Source organism: Aquarana catesbeiana, linkage group LG09 (genome assembly GCF_042186555.1).
Source record: "Aquarana catesbeiana isolate 2022-GZ linkage group LG09, ASM4218655v1, whole genome shotgun sequence".
Classification (NCBI taxonomy): Eukaryota; Metazoa; Chordata; class Amphibia; order Anura; family Ranidae; genus Aquarana; species Aquarana catesbeiana.
In genome coordinates this window covers 25,777,592-25,799,239 of record NC_133332.1, presented here as the reverse complement: position 1 = coordinate 25,799,239, position 21,648 = coordinate 25,777,592, and the positions used below count along the sequence as shown (strand labels likewise).

General features: G+C 44.1%; 1 protein-coding gene across 1 annotated transcript in view; it reads left to right on the top strand.

Moving 5' to 3' along the window:
• Positions 1–872: 872 nt before the first annotated feature.
• SYTL4 (synaptotagmin like 4) overlaps positions 873–21,648 on the top strand; it is a 169,290-nt gene continuing 148,514 nt past the window's right edge. The window contains exon 1 of the mRNA XM_073598150.1: positions 873–991. The gene's annotated coding sequence lies outside the window, so the exon portion shown is untranslated. The remainder of the gene's footprint in view (positions 992–21,648) is intronic.

The following is a 21,648-nucleotide window of genomic DNA, read 5'->3' as shown; positions in this document are numbered from 1 at the left end:
TGTCATTCAAATTGTGACAGCGCTGAAAGCTGAAAATTGGCCTGGGCGGGAAGGTGTCTAAGTGCTCGGTATTGAAGTGGTTAAGCACAAATATCTGATAATTTTATGGAGAGGCCTAAGAAGATATAACCAGGCCAATGGTGCAGCAGAAAACATAGAGCACAGTGAGGAAGGTTTGTGGTCCAGGATGAGAGGACAATCAAAATTAGAAGCGGTGCACAGAGCCCCCCCCCCGGCCCCCACACGGTTGCAGAATGCCGGCCGCCCGCATACCGGAAGAAGTGCGGCCGCTTTATGGGGGGCGCTAGACTAATTTGCCTCTCAGCCCAGTCCGCCCCATAAGACTGGTGCTACACCAACAGTGTAGCGCAAACCGGCGGGGACTCTTTCCGTGCTGCCCCCCCCTGCAAAGTGCTGCCCTAGGCCTGGGCCTTGTTGGCCTAGGCCAGGATACAGCGTTGATTCTACGTCAAAATAGTGACATAAAATGACGGCGGGCGGTCCGGAAGTAGTTAAGTCACATAGATTTGAACGGGTTCCATTGAAATCAATGGGCTGCGACTTGACAAGTCGCACAAGTGTGACCGGAGCCAAAAGCACTGTGGAGTACAGGGTCACTATCAATTCAAGGTGACAGTGATTGGAGGTGGGAAGCCCCCAATGTTACCCAACCAGATAAAGGATTTCCATCTGAACTCAAAATGCCGTATACATCTGCTCCCAGTTACAGTAACTGTTGTACATACCCACAACCCGATCAAGGAGAAGAGATAATCTCTTGGTCTGTTTTTAGCACTTTCAGATAAACTAGTAACACACTTTATATCCTGTGCTTGTTCATGATTCTGTTTGTTTTTCCATTCACTGAGTCGGCAGCAACAGCAGCTGTGTGGTTTACACTGCTTTATACCAATCTCTGGATTTCTAGACCCCTTCGATGGGTCGTATCTACAATCAAAGAAGACGTTTGAAGGAATGATCCAAGGCTGAGGTACATACAGTACATAGTGATTGAATAGTGATCGAATAGTTATACTGGTAAGCAGAATAGTGTATTTATACTGAAGGTGTCATTGAGACTACAACATTTTATACTTAGGGATAAGCAAAACTGAAAGTTCTTATTTTTATTCTTTTGAAAATCTAGGGAATTCTGCAAAATGTTGCCAATAAAGGCAAGCAGAAAAGGAGAAATTGAGTTTTTTTTTTTAAGGGTGCAATTGGGCTTAATGCTGAATTCCATGAATTCAGCTCCCTGGTAATGAATGAAGGCACATTATGAGTTAAGTCCAGTGAGGTGCATGACACCTCCTGGGCTTAGCTCTATTATTTACTGTATTTATTGGCGTATAACACGCACTTTTCACCCTGAAAATCGGGTGCAAATAGCACGTGCGTGTTATACGCCAATACTTCAATTTTAGCTGCCTCGGAGGGGACAGGGAGGGGGGCGGGACGAGCGCCGTCAGATTACATACAGTGAGAATCTCCTGTTTACTTGGGGGCCTCTGTAATAGGAAGTCTTGTCTCCTGGGCCACCATTGGACCACTGTTCTATCAGTCATAAGAGACTCTCACTGTATGTAATCTGTCGGCGCTCGTCCCGCCCCCCTCCCTGTCCCCCCTAGGCTGCAGATGGACATCGATCAGGCTGCATTGAAGGCAATGGTGAGGCTGCTGCACTGAAGGCAATGGTGAGGCAGCTGCATTGAAGGCAATGGTGAGGCTGCTGCATTGAAAACAATGGTGAGGCTGCTGCATTGAAGGCAATGGTGAGGCTGCTGCATTGAAGGCAATGGTGAGGCTGCTGCATTGAAGGCAATGGTGAGGCTGCTGCATTGAAGGCAATGGTGAAGCTGCTGCATTGAAGGCAATGGTGAGGCTGCTGCATTGAAGGCAATGGTGAAGCTGCTGTATTGAAGGCAATGGTGAGGCTGCTGCATTGAAGGCAATGGTGAGGCTGCTGCATTGATGGCAATGGTGAGGCTGCTGCATTGATGGCCATGGTGAGGCTGCTGCATTGATGGCAATGGTGAGGCTGCTGCATTGATGGCAATGGTGAGACTGCTGCATTGATGGCACTTGTGAGGCTGCATTGATGTGGACTGATGAGGCTGCATTGATGGCACTTGTGAGGCTGCAGATGGGCATTGATCAGTCTGCACTGATGGCAATGATGAGGCTGCAGATGGGCACTGACCCTTATTTTGCTTCAAAGTTCCTTATTTAATTTAATTTAATTTTTTTTCCTGAAACTTCCCTCTTAAAATGAATGTGCGTGTTATACGCCGATAAATACGGTATATCTGAGAGCTTTATAGTACTCGTGGAAGACAGCTATCACTTTAGTTCTGGGATCCCAATTCTGATCCTTCTGAGCTATGTATCCCAAATAGGAGAGTCGCTGCAGCTACTATACCCGCCCCCTCCCCTCCTCTTGCAAAAATACAAAGGCTTCAGTGAATGGGCAGCGGAGGGGAGGGGTGGGCATAGCTGCTCTATGTGTTTCTCTCCTTTCAGATCTCAGAGTGCCTCTTGGCACAGCAATAAACCTGTCAAATAATAGATATAAGCCTAGATGTCTAGAAGCCCCTTGTACTTAACTCATAGTGTGCCTTTGTTTTTTACAAAGTGGCTGAATTCCTGGAATCCAGCTTTAACCACTTGTTTACTGGGTACTTTTACCCTCTTTCTGCCCAGGCCAATTTTCAACTTTCAGCGCTGTCACACTTTGAATGACAATTGCGCGGTCATGCAACACTGTACTCAAACCAAATTTGTATTATTTTTCCTACACAAATAGAGCTTTCTTTTGGTGGTATTTAATTATCTCCGCGTTTTCTATTTTTGGTTAAAGAAACAAAAAAGGGTCATTTTAGCAAACAGGTCATTTTCTCCCTCACTGATGTGTGCTGATGAGGCTGCACTGATGGGCACTGATAGGCACTGATGAGGCGACGCTGATGAGCACTGATAGGTGGCACTTATGAAGCTGCACTGATGTTCACTGATGATGCGGCACTGATGAGGCACTGATGATGCTGCACTGATAGGTGGCACTAATGGACACTGATAAATGGCACTGATAGGTGGCACTGATGGGCACTGATAGGTGGCACTGATGGGCACTGATGGGCACTGGTAGGCAGCACTGATAGGCGGCACTGATGATGAGGCACTGATTGGCAGCACTGGTGGTCATTGATAGATGGCACTAGTTTGCGCTGATTAGCAGCATTGGCGGGCACAGATTGGGACCAATGTCCCTGTAACAGAAGCCGGTTACCGGCTTTCTTCTATTCTCCTCATGCTGATCGTGAGGAGAAAAAAAGCCAATACCTGGCTTCTGTTCACTTCCGTGATCAGCTGTCATTGGTTGACAGCTGATCACATGGTAAAGGGCCACTGTGATTGGCCCTTTATCCTGTTCTGGGATCAGCCTTGTTACAAGGACTCGACGATCACAGAGTGTGTCCTCGACGCTCGAGCAGTGCAATCACGGGAGGACTTCTATTGATGCCCTCCCGGCACTGGAAGCCCTTGCTGTAGCCATCTTTTGGCTATAGCGAGGGCGTAAAGGGAATAAAGCGTATTGCCAGGCCTTATGAAAGGCCTGGATTCTTTCCTAAATGTACATAATATAACTAGGTACTGACATTTATAGGTAAAATTCATCTAGGGAATATCCGATTTCCTCTCGGGGGATCAGGAAGGATTTTTTTCCCCTGCTGTAGGAAATTGGATCATGCTTTGCTGGGGTTTTTCGCCTTCCTCTGGATCAACTATGGGTGAAGGATTGTGTGTATGGGATTGTATTTTTTTTCTTTGGTTGAACTAGATGGACTTGTGTCTTTTTTCAACCTGACTATCTATGTAACTATGTGTAGCACCCTGGTGTTTAGGCAGGGTTGCTAACAAATTTAGTTTGCCAGGTAGTAATTGTCCTGGCTAATTGTTAGGAGATCCACTGATTTCATCCTAATTCTGGAATTGCTGCTCTTCTCTCTTCTATCACTAGGTGGCATTGAAGCTGGTGACCATAGATAGACAAGGGCATAGCAAGGACAGATCATGAATGGATGGGGTGTCTCAGCCAATAGGCAAGGGTTTCTTTAAGTCCCTTGGCCTGCTGGGAGAGCCTATTTATTTGGGTGGAGTCAGGTGATCTGTGTTCTGTGCCACCTGGACAGCTGTCTGGGTGGACTTGTGTTATGTCTCCCCAGGTTGCTAGGCTAGAAGCCTGAGGCCTATCCCGGGGACACCTGGCTGCTAGGCTGCCTGAGGCCTATCCAGGAGCAGGAAAAGCAGCGTAGGGTTGGGACTGCAGGTTTGGAGTCCAACCGAGTTGTGAAGGTTCAGCCGGACAGGGAACCAGTTGTGGTCGGAGGTAGAGGGGAAGCTGTCACCACTAAAGGACCATCCACCTTGTTACCAGAGACTACTGTGAGTAAGCTGAAGCAAGTAGCTGAGCAGTCTTCTGACCAGCCGGGGACGGTGAAGAAGTGGAAATGCATCAGCAAGTGCCAAGCCAGGGACCCAGCAGGATAGCAGGGGTGACACTTGAGGAGTATACAATGATATAGCTGTGGAAGACCTCAGGGGATCCAGTGACAACTGGGATCAGGAAGCCTAGTGAGAGACTGGGAGCTCAGTGAGTGAAGTTCTACAGTGGGATACTGTGAGATATGTAAAAGGACTGTTCCGTGTTATCAAGAGTTATGTACAACTACTGTTAGTGACTGTTACAAGATTAGTTGCCATAGGAGACTGCGGTCCTACCTATACAGAAGTGTCATCCGGCTGGAGGCCTTCCACTGTATAGCTGTCTACCTATAGAAGTCTCGGAGTCAGCCAATTACCATTGCATCTACTCAAGGGTGTCCTGGCCCTAACCCTCTCTCCCACAGTTCTGTTAAGAGACAACAAATCTCTTGTTTGCATTCAAAAAGTGACTGGCGCCCATCATTTCATCTTGCATCACACCCACCATACCTGGTAACCCACTCTACAAGGAAGGATGTCAGTTCTCCCTAACCCTTGAGGTCACCATTAGGCCTCTGGAGCCCTAGGACCTGGCTACATAACTATGTAAAAAAAAATTGCAGTTTACTTTTGCAAAAGCTCTATTCTGTATTCTCCAGCAAGGAAAAATCCTAGCTACATTTCTTTGTTTGTGAGGAGGCTGGACAGTTGTGTTTGCCATAATTAACCCTGTCTGTAATGCGCAGACTGATCTTCATTATCAATTCTAACTATATTTGAACACTGTGCGTCCTAACAAAAGGTGTAGAGCAGGGACGCGCACTCAGGGGAGGCAGGTGAGGCAGAGCCATGAACATATAAAAAAAAAAAAACGATTGAGCTTTGAGAGTCGTAGCTCGGCGACTTGAGGTCACAGAAGTCCTACCCCACCACTTGTCAAAATTTAGGGCTCCTCTGACCTATGGTTCCGGAGATACAGGGCTCCTTGCGCAGCCTGTTAGAAGCTACATACAGAGCGGTCAGTTTAAATACAAGCTGGCACACTCTGTTTGCAGCAGACTGAGAGGTTGAGCTCACAGTACCTCTCCTCACTTCTTGTTAGAGGCACTGAGGTCAATGGACAGCTTGGAGTATTGGACCAATGGTAAAGCACCATTGGTCCAAGCTGTCCAATAAAAATGCTGCAGTGGAGGCTCTCCTCTCACTGCAATGTCATAGAAGGGGGCATGTGTCTCCCTTCCAGCCCAGCCCTCTTATCTACAAGAAAAAAACATATGTTATTGGGTATAAGATTTACACAGTTAAGAGGGAGAATCTGCTGCTGCTGAAAGGTACTTTTTTAATCAATAACATTATGCTGTATGTTATAACATAATTTATTATTTATCTATTTATTGTGAAATTACTGGTTGAAAGTTACAGTCAGGTCCATAAATATTGGGACATGGACACAACTCTAATCTTTTTGGCTCTATACACCACCACAATGGATTTGAAATGAAACAAACAAGGTGTGCTTTAACTGCAGACTTTCAGCTTTAATTTGAAGCTATTTACATCCAAGTCAGGTGAACGGTGTAGGAATTACAACAGTTTGTATATGTGCCTTACACTTTTTTAAGGGACCAAAAGTAATGGGACAATTGGCTGCTCAGCTGTTCCATGGCCACGTGTGTGTTATTCCCTCATTATCCCATTTACAAGGAGCAGATAAAAGGTCCAGAGTTCATTTCAAGTGTGCTATTTGCATTTGGAATCTGTTGCTGTCAACTCTCAATATGAGATCCAAAGAGCTGTCACTATCAGTGAAGCAAGCCATCATTAGGCTGAAAAAACAAAACTAACCCATCAGAGAGATAGAAACATTAGGTTTGGCCAAATCAACAGTTTGGAACATCCTTAAAAAGAAACGCTCCGGTGAGCTCAGCAACACCAAAACACCCGGAAGACCACGGAAAACAACTGTGGTGGATGACCGAAGAATTCTTTCCCTGGTGAAGAAAACACCCGTCACAACAGTTGGCCAGATCAAGAACACTCTCCAGGAGGTCGGTGTATGTGTGTCAAAGTCAACAATCAAGAGAAGACTTCACCAGAGTGAATACAGAGGGTTCACCACAAGATGTAAACCATTGGTGAGCCTCAAAAACAGGAAGGCCAGATTAGAGTTTGCCAAACAACATCTAAAAAAGTCTTCACAGTTCTGGAACAACATCCTATGGACAGATGAGACCAAGATCAACTTGTACCAGAGTGATGGGAAGAGAAGAGTATGGAGAAGGAAAGGAACTGCTCATGATCCAAAGCATACCACCTCATCAGTGAAGCATGGTGGTGGTAGTGTCTTGGCGTGGGCATGTATGGCTGCCAATGGAACTGGTTCTCTTGTATTTATTGATGATGTGACTGCTGACAAAAGCAGCAGGATGAATTCTGAAGTGTTTCGGGCAATATTATATGCTCATATTCAGCAAAATGCTTCAGAACTTATTGGACGGCACTTCACAGTGCACATGGACAATGACCTGAAGCATACTGGGAAAGCAACCAAAGAGTTTTTTAAGGGAAAGAAGTGGAATATTGTGCAATGGCCAAGTCAATCACCTGACCTGAATCCGATTGAGCATGCATTTCACTTGCTGAAGATAAAACTGAAGGGAAAATGCCCCAAGAACAAGCAGGAACTGAAGACAGTTGCAGTAGAGGCCTGGCAGAGCATCACCTGGGATGAAACCCAGCGTCTGGTGATGTCTATGCGTTCCAGACATCAGGCTGTAATTGACTGCAAAGGATCTGCAACCAAGTATTAAAAAATGAAAGTTTGATGGATGATTGTTAATCTGTCCCATTACTTTTGGTCCCTTAAAAAGTAGGAGGCACATATACAAACGGTTGTAATTCCTACACCGTTCACCTGATTTGGATGTAAATACCGTCAAATTAAAGCTGAAAGTCTGCAGTTAAAGCACAACTTGATTGTTTCATTTCAAATCAATTGTGGTGGTGTATAGAGCCAAAAAGATTAGAATTGTGTCACAATATTTATGGACCTGACTGTAAATGGTCCCTCATTACGGTTATTATAAATGGACACTCATTAGTCCCAGTCTTATTATAAATGACCCATCATTAACCTCATTATTTAATGTTTTTTTTTTCACAAAAAGGCTCCATGCACACTGGACGGTAAAATAAGGCTCCTTTCACCCTGAGGCGCTTTGCACCTGCAAAGCGCCCCGAAAGAGCTGCTCAATGCACTCCAATGTGTCCTGCAAGCCGCATCTTTGGAGCGCTGTAGGAGCGGTGTATTTACTGCTCCTAAAGCGCCCCTTCCCATTGAAAACAATGGGGCAGCACAGCAAACCTGCCCGCAAAGCGCTGCTGCAGCCGGCGTTTTGCGGGCGATCTTAAGCCTTTTTCGGCCGCTAGCGGGGGGTTAAAACTGCCCCGCTAGCGCCGCTAAAACGACGGTAAAGCGCCGCTGTACCGCCAGTGCCTGCACGCCTCAGTGTGAAAGTAGCCTAACATTATAAAAATGGCAGTAGCTTTGCAGTGAGTCTTTCAACACTTTTTAATGTTTTTGCAATAACATTTTTTAGCATTTTTTAGCGTTTTTCCAAGTTAGTGTTTTTTTTTTTGCGTTTTTTTTTTTTTTTTTTTTCAATGTATCAAAAACGTTTAAAAACGCTGGTGAGCCACGTTTTTGAGCGTTTATCGACGTTCATCAGCGTTTATGAGCGTTTGTCAGTTTTTGTGGTCAGAAAAACGACTCCTGAGCGCGATTTTATGGCTTTCAGAAAACAGCCCATAAACTCCACTGCTGATAAAAGTTCAAAAACGTCCATGTTTACATGGACACATAGGATAACATAGAGTGGAGTTCATGGGCAGTTAAAGAAAAAGAAAACAGCCAAACTCCAAAAAACGGCCGTTTATGAGCTCCAGTGTGCATGGAGCCAAAAGGAAAAAAAAAAGACAAAAGCAAAATAAAAAAATACTCCATAAAAAGGGAAATACACAAATGCAAATGACATGACAAAATATATATATATATTCTAACTACATCTAAAAAACGCCTTGAAATTTGGAAAAAAGGGCAGATTTTTTATTTATTTTTTTTAGCAAATTTCCCCTACGCTACTCAGTTAGCCAAACTGGACATTTTGATGCATGTTAATATAATTTTTATGCATTTGCTTTGCTTATGCTGGTATACAAAACATGATTTTTTATTTTAGTCTGCAGATGCATGACAAAGTTTCCCCTAAAAAAATAAATAAATAATAATCTTGATACAATGTACATGCATTTTTGTACATTTGCTATTCATATCAGTGGACTAAGCTGCAGCACACAGGTGTGAACTATGCTATGAGGATGTGATTTCTACCTAAAAGTTATTTCATACTTTGTACTGCAGGTCAAGAAATTGCTTGATTCTTAGGCCTAATATTCATCTGTGTAATGAATTAGAATTAAGATTTGTCAATAATTAAATCCCGATCTAAAGCATAGAAACAGATATTTCCATGTTGCTGTGTCCAACAAACACCAGAGGCTGATCATATTGAATGATGTACTCAGTAATCTAAAAGACTTGGTCAGACACGCCCCCTTCCTTACCCAGCACTACAAGTCTGCATAAGGGGTGGAGCCATTACTCAGCTCTACCAACACAGGGCACTGAAGTGGGAGGGTAGGAAGTGCATTTATATTAGGGCTGCATTCGCATTGTTTGTTGCAGTGCATTATGCGTAGCTCCCAACTGTCCCTGATTTGGAGCAATGTCCCTCTGTCCCTCATTCATAGTAGGTGAGGTTGAAAAAAGACACAAGTCCATCAAGTCCAACCTCTGTGTGTGATTATATGTCAGTATTACATTGTATATGCCTGTATGTTGTGGTCATTCAGGTGATTATCTAATAGTTTCTTGAAGCTATCAATGCTCCCCGCTGAGACCACCACCTGTGGAAGGGAATTCCACATCCTTGCCGCTCTTACAGTAAAGAACCCTCTACGTAGTTTAAGGTTAAACCTCTTTTCTTCTAATTGTAATGAGTGGCCACGAGTCTTATTAAACTCTCCTAATTCTCAAATTCCTCCTCATTTGTCCCTCATTTTGGTCTGATCTATATAGATGTATATAAAATGCACTTTTTATCTATCAAAAAGTGTTTTCCAGCGCTAAACCTTTCATCTGATTTCTAAATTGCTGCATTTGTAAATTCCAAAAGCCAATATAAAGGAATAGTAGTGGTAAAAAAAGCACTTGTGGGGTTAACCAATCTTGTTTTTTTGTACAATTCTCCTTTAAGGGGGCGCGGCAAGGGGTGTGTCCTGTGCCTGCATACTTTTGCTGATAGGTGTCCCTCATTCCCATCTCAAAAAGTTGGGAGGTATGCATTATGACACACATATTAAAGCGCATTGCATTATAGCAGCCTATTAATTTTGAATGGCCTGTCAATGTGTGTGTATATATATACACTGATGGTGTAAAGAGTTTTTACTTCTATTATTTTATTTTTTATCACTTTTTTTTTTTTTTGTACAATTTTTTTAGGGGCCCCGTTAGGGGGCTTTGGTGAAATATCAGGGGTCAAAACAGGGGGAATGCTCATCACACGGGGTTATTAGGGTGTGCCCAGGTACATCCAGCACACCCTGTGCTCACGCCTATGATACAAACACTGAGTGTACTCACTCAGAGGCAGGAGCGAGAAGGAGGGAGACTTCTGTCACAGACAAGGATGGATGGTGAGCTCACTCACCCCTTGGTAGTCAGCACCTCTAACCCAGTTGTATCTGGAAGCCATAGTCTGGTCTGAATAATGTGTCCGGGTTTCAGGCAGTCTGAAACCCGGACGCATGATTCCAAACCCGAACTGTCAGGGTGAATCCCAGAGAGGTGGCAACCCTATTTAACCGCTTGCCGCTCCCCCAACTACGTATGATGTTGTCAGGTTTGAGCAGTGATATCTGAATGATGGGTGCAGCTACAGGCATCATTCAGATATCTTCTTTTACAGCCGGCGATTCCCTACACCATAAGAATGATCATAGTGGCTATTCAGCCGCTATATCGTTCTTACAGGCGGCTTCTTCCGACTCACCCGTGCGATCGGTGAGCCAGAGAAGGGATCCGCTGGCGCCTGATGCGACAGACGATAGAGATGTCCGGTGGGGCAGATGGTCTCTGGAGTCTCTATGGTCGTTCAGAGGCTGGGCGCGATGTTATGACATCACGCCCGGCCTCTGCATTTGAAAAAATTATACGGCCTCGGCTGGGAAGCTGAGATGTTTTTTATTTTTTTAATTCAGGCTTGCCAGCCTAGAGGTGAGATCTGGGGACTTATTGACCCCCATATCTCACTGTAAAGAGGACCTGTCAAGCACTATTCCTATTACAAGTGATGTTTACATTATTTTAATATATAATATTTTACAAATTGTTATTTGATCACCTCTGCGGTTTTTATTTTTTGCACTATAAACAAAAAAAAGCGACGATTTTGGAAAAAAAACAATATTTTTTTTTCTGCTATAAAACACATCCAATAAAAAAAAGTAAAAAATCTGTAATTATTTTTTTTAATTCAGGCATCCCAGCCTAGAGGTGAGATCTGGGGACTTATTGACCCCATATCTCACTGTAAAGAGGACCTGTCAAGCACTATTCCTATTACAAGGGATGTTTACATTTCTTGTAATATGAATAAAAGTGATCAAAAATAAAATGTAAAAAGACAGCATCAAACAAGAAAAATTAAAGTAAAATTAACAAAAAAATAAATAAAGTGCCCCTGTCCCCGTGAGCTCGCTCGCAGAAGCAAACACATACGTAATTCACGCCCGCATATGAAAACGGTGTTCAAACCACACATGTGGTTCGCCACGAACGTTAGAGCGAGGGCACCAATTCTAGCACTAGACCTCGTCCGTAACTCAAAACATGCAACCTGTAAAAATTGTTAAAGCGCCGCCTATGGGGATTTTCACATACCGAAGTTTGGCGCCATTCCACGAGCGTGTGCAACTTTGAAGTGTGACATGTTAGGTATCAATTTACTTGACACGTAACATCATCTTTCACATTATACAAAAAAATTGGGCTAACTTTACAGTTTTTGTTTTTTTTTTAATGCATAAAACTGTTTTTATTTTCCCAAAAAAAAAAAAAAGCGTTTGAAAATTTGCTGCGTAAATACCGTGCGAGATAAAAAGTTGCAACGACTGCCATTTTATTCTCTAGGGTCTCTACTAAAAAAATATATAAAAATATTGTTTGGGGGGTTCTGAGTAATTTTCTAGCAAAAAAATAATGATTTTTACATGTAGGAGAGAAATGTCAGAACTGGCCTGGGTAGCAAGTGGTTAAACCTGCACCGTTTAGGAGATATTTACTGTATATGCTGCCAGCTACGTCCCCGGTGCATGCGCTCTGAAGGAACGTTCCTGTGCCGTAAATGGCAGCGCATGCTCGGGAGTGATGTCATCGCAACTCCAGCCATTCACACAGCCGGAGTCCGCGAACCTGGAAGGAAGACGTGTGAAGGAAGCCTTGTCAGTGATGACAGCTCGCCGCTGGAAGGGCTTCGTTCTAAGGTAAGTTTCACATAATGTGCTAGTATGCGATGCATACTAGCACATTATAGCTTTACCTTGCAGGTTCCAAAAAAAAAAAAAAAAAACGCACCACCGCTTATTACCGCTTTAAGAGGTGCAAGTATTTAAAGTCATTTCCAAGTGCTAAAATCATGATATACAGAAGTAGAGGACTATAAAAAGAAAAAAGGCGTGAGACTGTAACTGGGATTTAAGATAAAATGATATTGTTATTTGTGTACAGTATTTGGATACATACGATATGTGTATATATGAAGTCAGAGACACCAGGCAAATATAATTAGTCCCAAGTTACACAAACAGACGCCTGACGCAGTAGGGTGGGTGTGACCCTCTGGCTGTCATGCAGAGCCTGAAAGATCTCAGCTAAGCAAATAAATTAGCAAATCCAAGTGCATCATTGTGTGAACTTTCCCAGTGGGAGGCTGCTGACAGCATTTCATTTTGTACTACATTTTAGGCTCCATTCACACTGAAAGCGCCGGCCATTAGCACCAAAGCCCCGCTTGTTTTAGCGCTTTTGCGTCGCTTTTCGGCTGCTATCGGGGAGCTTTTAACCCCAAAAAAAGGATTAAAAACTCCAGTTTTGCGGCGCTTTCAAATCGCTTATAAGTCACAACTCTGCCCATTCATTCCAATGGGCAGGGCGTTTTGGGGGCGCTAAATACAGCGCTCCCAACTCGCCCCAAAGATGCTGCTTGCAGGACTTTTCGGAAGGTCCCGTAAGCGCACCGCCCCCCCAGTGTGAAAAGACAGACTGGAATGAATGGGAGGCGGTTTTCAGGCGCTTTGCAGAGGCTATTTCTAGCGCTAAAGCACCTGAAAATCGCCCCAGGGAGAAAGGGGTCTTTTCTGTCCATGTTCCTGCAAGTGCACGAAAAACACAATACTTTGTGCAACACACTTGCAGTGCCATTGTTTCTTAATGGCACCCCAAACGTGATAGCAGTCAGGGGCGGACTGACCATTGAGCCACTCGGGCACTGCCCGAGGGCCCTGGGCCACTAGGGGGCCCCGTAAGGGTTGCCAGCCTCAGTAAAACCAGGGACAGTATGTATAAATCTGTGTTTTTTTTACATCTGTCTGTGTATAATGTGTGTACATGTATGTGTATACTGTGTGATTGTATACTGTGTGTGTGTATACTGTGTGGCCCCATAATCTCTGATTGCCTGGGGGCCCCATAATCTCCTATTGCCCGGGGGCCCCATGAGTTATCAGTTCGCCTCTGATAGCAGTAATGCTTTTTGCCGCACATTTTCCGTGCAATGAAATGCGCATAAACACGTGACGCAAAATGCACTTGGCTCATGTCCAAAATTTGGTATATGAGCTTCTTTAGCACATTTTTGGAGTGGAGGGAGGCCCACTAATTGTGCTGCTCCAAAAACGGGCTAAAAATGCGCAAAAAACACAATGCAGTAGCATCATTCAAGTGTGAACAGAGATTTCAAGTAAGACTAAAGAGCGTTTCCCTCCTTGAGCTGCCCTGTATAAAACTTTTCCTGCTTTTACCCCCTTCTGGTGCAAATTGGTACTGCAACATGACTATTCATACAATCAGTAAGGATACTCTTATGTGTTTTGCTATACACTATATTACCAAAAATATTGGGACACCTACCTTTACATGAACTTTAATGGTATCCCAGTTTTAGTCTGTAGGGTTCAATATTGAGTTGGCCCACCTTTTGCAGCTATAACAGCTTCAACTCTTCTGGCAAGGCTGTCCACAAGGTTTAGGAGTGTGTCTATGGGAATGTTTGACCATTCTTCCAGAAGAGCATTTGTGAGGTCAGGCACTGGTGTTGGTGACGAGAAGGCCTGGCTCGCAGTGTCTGCTCTAATTCATCCCAAAGGTGTTCTATCGGGTTGAGGTCAGGACTCTGTGCAGTCCAGTCAAGTTCCTCCACCCCAAACTCGCTCATCCATGTGTTTATAAACCTTACTTTGTGCACTGGTGCGCAGTCATGCTGGAATAGGAAGGGGCCATCCCCAAACTGTTCCCACAATGTTGGGAGCATGAAATTCTTCAAAATGTCTTGGTATGCTGACGCCTTAAGAGTTCCCTTTACTGGCACTAAGGGGTCAAGCCCAATCCCTGAAAAACCACCCCACACCATAATTCCCCCTCCACTAAATGATTTGGACCAGTGCACAAAGCAAGGTCCATAAAGACATGGATGAGCGAGTTTGGGGTGGAAGAACAGCCCGGCAGAGCATAAGCACCCAGCCTCCCTGACTGTTTCTTCCTCATTGCCACAAACAGAGTGCGGGGAGAGAGAGGAGGAAAGAGTAAAGAGGGCTTTTTTGATCATGATTGGCTGCATGGCGAAAGATACTATAAGAAGGGTGTGAGGTAACCGACCAATGAACGTCCAAAGATGAAGCTACGTCATTTGAGTCACGGCGAAACGCGTTGACGTCACAGCGCAACCCGGTCCGTGCGCTCAGGGCAGTGAGGGAGACATTCAGCGAAGGAGCTGATCCGAGGAGGACACAACCGCAGCCCTGAAAGGTGAAATCAAAGGCCCGCCAAACGCCTCCGAGAGACGGGAACCCTTACCTACACTGACAAGCGGAATACCGCAACGTACAGGAGCATTTTGTGGGTATCCCGTGCCTGAAACAGGAACGCAACGGCAGCCATGGCTATCAGGACTAACGGCTTGTAGTACCCCTGAGTAAGAGCGGCGTGGAAGACAGTGGTAATGTACAGCTAACAACAACATTATTCAATACCAACAGTAATGCCGCGTACACACGGTCGGACTTTACGGCGGACTTTGCCCGGCGGATTTTTCGACGTACTTTCCGACGGACTTTGTGAATGAACGGACTTGCCTACACACAATCCACCAAAGTCCGTCGAATTCGTACGTGATGACGTACGACCGGACTAAAACAAGGAAGTTCATAGCCAGTAGCCAATAGCTGCCCTAGCGTGCCTTTTTGTCCGTCGAACTAGCATACAGACGAGCGGACTTTTCGACCGGACTCGATTTCAACGGATAAATTTTAAACAAGTTTAAAATCTAAGTCCGTCCAACTTTTGAGAAAACAAAGTCCGCTGGAGCCCACACACATCGAATTGTCCGACGAAATCCAGTCCGCCGGGCAAAGTCCGCCGTAAAGTCCGCTCGTGTGTACGCGGCATAACTGTATGCCAAATATACAACTAGATCTTGATTTGAGTGACAGCACTGCCGCTCTATTACTAATTAAGACTGATCATTGTCTGTTTATGGTACCACAGCACACCTGGCATCAGCTTGAATTTGCATCCCCAACATCTCTACAGATTATTAAGGACTTCCGAGATAATATATAGGGAAAATAAGGATATAAGACCAACAGCATATACTGCCCCATATCCAAATCAGAGGGACAGTTTACCCCTAATACTTTAATAACAACGGAATTCCATTCTGCCCCATACACCACTGGTATCCTTTTCTTCCACTGTGTCCAACACTCTCCCATTGCTTCATGCCACAGGGGCCCATATTATAGTTTAAACACCAATTGGAATCCCCATTTGGGTGAAAGTAATCCAATACAATTTGACTGATTGACCCCAATAAATAGGCCAATGTGGCAAACTGCAATATGCCCTGACCGGGTAGCACTATACGTTTATTAGATGTATTGTTTGTCAAGTCTGTCCTTGTCTGGTATATTCTAGGCCTAATATACTACACATTTCTAGTAATAGTAAATTTATTGTGTTTGTTTTTATGCATAAGTTCAATAAAATTGTTTTTATCACTATATCCACTCTATAATCTATTGTTGCACGAAGTAACCCCTTTTTGAACCCACCCTATCGGGTTCTTTTCCCCTCTTTCCCTTACCCATTGTGTGATACAGTATAGTTACGGTTACAGCAACAATACCCCAACGGGTCAAACAACCAACAATTACCTACGATCCAATATAGGTGTACTCACGCTTTCCCTCTTTCCCTCCCATTCCTCATCCCCTTATCCCCCCCCCCACCCCCTTCCCTTCTCCCCCACTTTTTTTGATGCATGGCAGCCTGGACTGTGCTCATCCCTGGCAACTTGGGTCAGGGAACTTTCAAGACCAATGTGATCAAAACATCCTAATTGTGATAATGAACATCCTAATAAACATGTAGTGACAATGTAATGTAGGATCCAAGTATTATTAATAAAAAATTATGAATATTAAATACAAATTCCAAAAGCTTAGTGTAAAAATTAGAATAAAAATTAGAATAAAAGTCCAATGTGTAAAGTGCAAAAGTCCCAATATCTTCACAACGAAGTTAAAAACACACACAATGTTGACTGTAGTTCCAGTGATATATAAACACCGACACAATGTGCTCTCAGAACTCTTATGCCCCGTACACGCGGTCGGATTTTCCGATGGGAAATGTCCGATCGGAGCGTGTTGTCGGAAATTCCGACCGTGTGTGGGCTCCATCGGACATTTTCCATCGGATTTTCCGACACATAAAGTTGGAGAGCAGGAGATAAAATTTTCTGACAACAAAATCCGTTGTCGGAAATTCCGATCGTGTGTACACAAATCCGACGGACAAAGTGCCACGCATGCTCAGAATAAATAAAGAGATGAAAGCTATTGGCTACTGCCCCGTTTATAGTCCCGACGTACGTGTTTTACGTCACCGCGTTCAGAACGATCGGATTTTCCGACAACTTTGTGTGACCGTGTGTATGCAAGACAAGTTTGAGCCAACATCCGTTGGAAAAAAATCCTAGGATTTTGTTGTCGGAATGTCCGATCAATGTCCGACCGTGTGTACAGGGCATTAGGCCGCGTACACACGACCGGACTTTCTGGCAAACTAGGTCCAACGGTCTTTCGGCAGAGGTCCGACGGACTTTCAAAACGAACGGACTTGGCCACACACGAGTCGGACTAAGTCCGATCGAAAGTCAGTTGGTTTTGTACGTGATGACGTAAATGGGACAAAAAAAGAAGTTCAATAGCCAGTAACCAATATCTTCCCTTGCGTCGTATTTGGTCCGTCGGACCAGCACACAGATGAACGGTTTTCCCGATTTTTAGTCCGTCGGACAGATTTGAAACATGTTCTATTTCTAGGTCAGTCGGATTTTTTACCCAAAAAACGATCAGACTAGCCCACACACGATCGGATTGTCCGACGGACTAATCCCGTCGGACCTAGTCTGCCGGAAAGTCCGGTCGTGTGTACGCGGCATTACCTTAATGACATAAGTAAATGCCTTAACCCACCTATTGGATACTAGCCTCGATTCCGGGATTCAAGATAGGAGATGGATGCTCGATATGGTAAACTAATATCACCTCCAACACGATGTCCAGATCCACATGTAAAAATAAGTAAGCCTGCAATAGTGCATTACCAAAAGATAAGCCAAGTTTATTGGATAAAAAAACTGCTTACATCAAAGCAGCAGAAAGCATGCCAACCATAGACCAAAAAACAGCGTTCTACGCCACCTCATACGTCACTTCCGGTCCGCGGTAACAACTTCCGGTACGCAATACCAACTTCCAGTTGCTTGCTTGCGTCCTACGCGTTACGTCACAGTCTCGTGACTTCTCCTGCAACAATTTTATTAATACTTGGATCCTACATTACATTGTCACTACATGTACAGTTGGGACGGAAAGTATTCAGACCCCCTTAAATTTTTCATTCTTTGTTATATTGCAGCCATTTGCTAAAATCATTTAAGTTCATTTTTTTCCTCATTAATGTACACACAGCACCCCATATTGTACACACAGCACCCCATATTGACAGAAAAACACAGAATTGTTGACATTTTTGCAGATTTATTAAAAAAGAAAAACTGAAATATCACATGGTCCTAAGTATTCAGACCCTTTGCTGTGACACTCATATATTTAACTCGGTTGCTGTCCATTTCTTCTGATCATCCTTGAGATGGTTCTACACCTTCATTTGAGTCCAGCTGTGTGATTGGACTTGATTAGGAAAGCCTCACACCTGTCTATATAAGACCTTACAGCTCACAGTGCATGTCAGAACAAATGAGAATCATGAGGTCCAAGGAACTGCCTGAAGAGCTCAGAGACAGAATTGTGGCAAGGCACAGATCTGGCCAAGGTTACAAAAAAAATTCTGCTGCACTTAAGGTTCCTAAGAGCACAGTGGCCTCCATAATCCTTAAATGGAAGACGTTTGGGACCACCAGAACCCTTCCTAGAGCTGGCCGTCTGGCCAAACTGAGCTATCGGGGGAGAAGAGCCTCAGTGAGAGAGGTAAAGAAGAACCCAAAGATCACTGTGGCTGAGCTCCAGAGATGCAGTCATAAAACGAAGGATTCGCCCTGGGACTTTGAATGAAGTGGGTACCGTTTCCACCAGTAAACATAACAGTAGTAAATACAGTATACAAGTAAAATTGTTTACATGCATAGATAACACCAACAGTTGCCAATCAAAAAAAGATTAAATTAACAAGAAATATTGGTACATGGATGTAATAGCAGTCGTAGTACATGGGCATCATACTACCCGACTATTTGCGCGAGATCCAGCTCGTTCTTCAGGGGTGCATGTGTGTAACAATGTACCTAGGATGAAAAGGTATATATTGGGCAAAATGGCACAGTATTAGTTATAAAGGCACAGGGTAGGAGGAGTTATGGGTCCCCATACTCACCACTGAGCTTGACCATGGCTACAGGTGTGCGGCTCCAGGACAGCGGCAGCAAGTGCCTCACCGGGGAGCTGAGGGGTGGAGTCAGATGGGACCCCACCAGGGGCCAAACAGAGAGCAGGCATGGCATGGGTGTAGTGATGTGACCCTACAGACCTCGTTAGTCCATAAAGAGTATAGGCTGTGAACATAAGTATGTTTGTCAGGCATCTAAAGCAGTAAAGTAGAATCAAAAAGTATTAGCATAAAGATATGTATGCATGAATGAAAGGCCTGGGCCCAAAGATGGTAGGGACATGGAGATGGTTAGAAACATAGGATAATAGAGGGATACTAACAGGTGAAAAGATAGAAAAGAAAATAGAGGAGAGAGAGGTGGACTGTGATTGTATAATAGTAGGGTAGTGATGTATCCCCAGAAACCTCGTTAGTGCATAAAGAGTATAGGCTATAAACATGAGTATGTTTGTCAGGCATCTAAAGTAGTAAAGTAAAATCAATGAGTATTGGCATACAGATATGTATATATAAGTAAAAGGCCTGGGCCAAGGATGGTGGGGACATGGAGATGGTGGAAAACATAGGATAGCAGAGGGATACTAGCAAGTGACAAGATGAAAAAGATAGATAGGAAAGAGAGGTGGACTGTGATAGTGTGGTGGGATCTGTGATATCAAAAAACAAAAATGAATAAAAATAAGTGCTCAAAAAATGAAGCTATGTATGAGATATGCAAATGTGCCTAAATGTAACAAGTATCAAAAAGTGAAAATGGTAAGTACCTGAGTATGATGAATATCTTGAGTATAATGCCGCGTACACACGGTCGGACTTTTCGTCTACAAAAGTCCAACGGACGCTGACGGACTAAAGCTGGCTGGTAATCCGATCGTGTGTGGGCTTCTCCGGACTTTCAACGGACTTTTTTAGCCTCAAATCCGACGGACTTTAGATTTGAAGCATGCTTCAAATCTTTACGTCGTAACTACGACGGACCCCGAAGTCCGCTCGTCTGTATGCTAGTCCGACGGACAAAAAAACGACGCATGCTCATAAGCAAAAACTAAACGGAAGCACTCGGTCTAGTAAAACTAGTGTTCGTATTGTAGGTAGCACATTCATCACGCTGCAAAATCTGTGATCGTTGAATGCAGCGCATTTTATTTCTTCTTTACGAAGGCTCTAAAGAACGAAGGTGTTTTGCTGTTCATAATCAGAGTTCTCCCAAACTGATTTCTGGATTCTTTTTCTCTTTGATCTCATGAATGATATAGTATGCATTTTAAAAACAATGTTTCCATACTAATAATACTTTTTCCCCTTTTTTTTTTTTAGGTTTGTAAAGTTAACACAAAGAACCCATTATTATTTTTTTTTTTTATAGTGATTATTTTTTAGTTTTTAGATAAAGTTAACCCAAAGCACCGTTTTTGGTTACGTAAATTTTTTGATTTTCAAGACTTACCACTTGAACATTATTAACATTAGTAATGTATTTTTGGTGTGTTTTTTTTCAAACTCAATGAGATTGTTGTCCCTTGTTAATTTAACATTGTGTGTAAAATCAATGATTTCAAAGAAAACACATAAAGTCTTTTGCTAAACTCAAAAAAGATCCATTTATTCATGGTCAAAATAAAATAAAGAGGAAGTCAACGCTGGAAAAAGTCGGTGTACCAGAAAATTGGGATCTTGCGGAGTCCATATAAGAGGGAGCACAATCTGGTCCAAGAATCCCAGAGATCAACAGCACCAGCAGATGATCTAGATGTCCCCAGACTGTGGTCCTACAACAGCCTGCGTCTTCTGTCAGACCAGACTGAACCCAGGTCATCATTTTCTTCTCTTCCCTGCAGCCTTTCCTCCACGCTGCCCTGCAGCCTTCCCTGTAGCCTTCTTTTGAGGCTGTGGCTCTGGTGTTTCAGTTGTGGCAGGAGGAGGAGGAGGAGGAGGAGGAGGAGGAGGGGGGCTGCCTCATGTAGTTGGGTGTTTTGTGTTAGCGTGCCCTGCAGCCCCTTATGGATTGTTTCCCCAAATAAGCGCTCACAAATGAGGCGCTGCTCCCTATTCATCTGAAGAAGCCTGCTGGCTAAGTAGCAGCCATAGGATTCTTCCGCTTCGGGGGGGCTCCTTAAAAAACGGGTGGCCTCTTGCATGAGGCGCAGGGATGCGTCCTGTGTGACCACCCCCTTCCTGGCCCTTTTTTTGGGAAGGTGGAGGGGAGGCACTTGGGATTCGGTCAGGCTCCTACTGGGCCCAGCCACCTCACTTGGCCCAGCCACCTCACTTGGCCCAGCCACCTCACTGGGAGCAGCCACCTCACTGGGAGCAGCCACCTCCTGCCTGACACTGGGCCCAGCCTCCTCCAGGATGATGGTGAATCCGGCCTCCTCCAGGCTGTCCATGGGCCTGGTCTCCTCCTGCCTGCCACTTTCCCCACATTCCTCCTGGATGGACTCATCCTGTGTATAAAAAAAGGACAATAGTTTGAGTATATTTTTTTGGGTTCATCAATGACACACAGTTTGCTTCTCATGAATAGCAAATTCAATGTGAATACTTCTCTTTAATAAAAGAGTCTAATCAGACACCATAATTATTTCAAGCAGGTGCCAAACATATTTAGCCACTACTGTCAATTGATATGTATACACAATTTTGAGTGCCAAATTATTTTAGACAATTATAACATCCAGTTAACATCATTAATATTAGTACAGTAAATATTTGTTAAAATAATTTACCTGACTCCAGATGGTCATATCTGGTTCATCCAGGATGGAAGACCCAGCTTGCTCCTCATCAGCCTCTGCTGGGGTGGAGGGAAGGGTGGAGGGAAGGGTTGAAAGTGATGGCCTGGCTTCATTCTGGTC